This window comes from Elephantulus edwardii, unplaced genomic scaffold (genome assembly GCF_000299155.1).
Source record: "Elephantulus edwardii isolate Elephantulus edwardi_28Jun2011 unplaced genomic scaffold, EleEdw1.0 scaffold00020, whole genome shotgun sequence".
NCBI classification, from domain to species: domain Eukaryota; kingdom Metazoa; phylum Chordata; class Mammalia; order Macroscelidea; family Macroscelididae; genus Elephantulus; species Elephantulus edwardii.
This window is the reverse complement of record NW_006399770.1, coordinates 2142340-2142894: the sequence shown is the minus strand read 5'-3', so window position 1 is coordinate 2142894 and position 555 is coordinate 2142340.

The following is a 555-nucleotide window of genomic DNA, read 5'->3' as shown; positions in this document are numbered from 1 at the left end:
TTTTCTAAGTATACTATCATGTCATCTGCATAGAGGGATAATTTTACTTCCTCTTTGCCAATTTGTATACCGCTTAATTTGTTTAACGCCAAAATGCTATGGTTAAAATAACATGGTGGAGGGAATAACTAGCCTTACTATTCAGATGGAACTACCAAGAGTTTATGTAAATTCTGAAGAGTATTGGCAGATATCTTTTGGCTGAGAAGGCTTTTTAGTTGTTTTTCAGTACTATCAAATCAGTTTTAACTCATAGCAACCCTATCTACAATGAAGCAAAATATTGGCAGGCACCAAAAACGTTGATTCTTCTGCTGTCATCCTTAGTCATTATCTAGTTCTCAGACACATAGCAAGCAGTTGGGGAGAACATGGCCTGAATCAGGCTCACCTTAGTCTCTAGACTAACATCATTGCTCTTTAGCACTCTAGAAAGGTCCTTGACCTTCCGCCCCCCTTTATTATTATACCAGTTTATTTACAAGTTCAAATACATTGTTTTTGACACCACTTCCTTCCCATTTCCCTAACCCCCATCAAATTGTACAAGTCCAT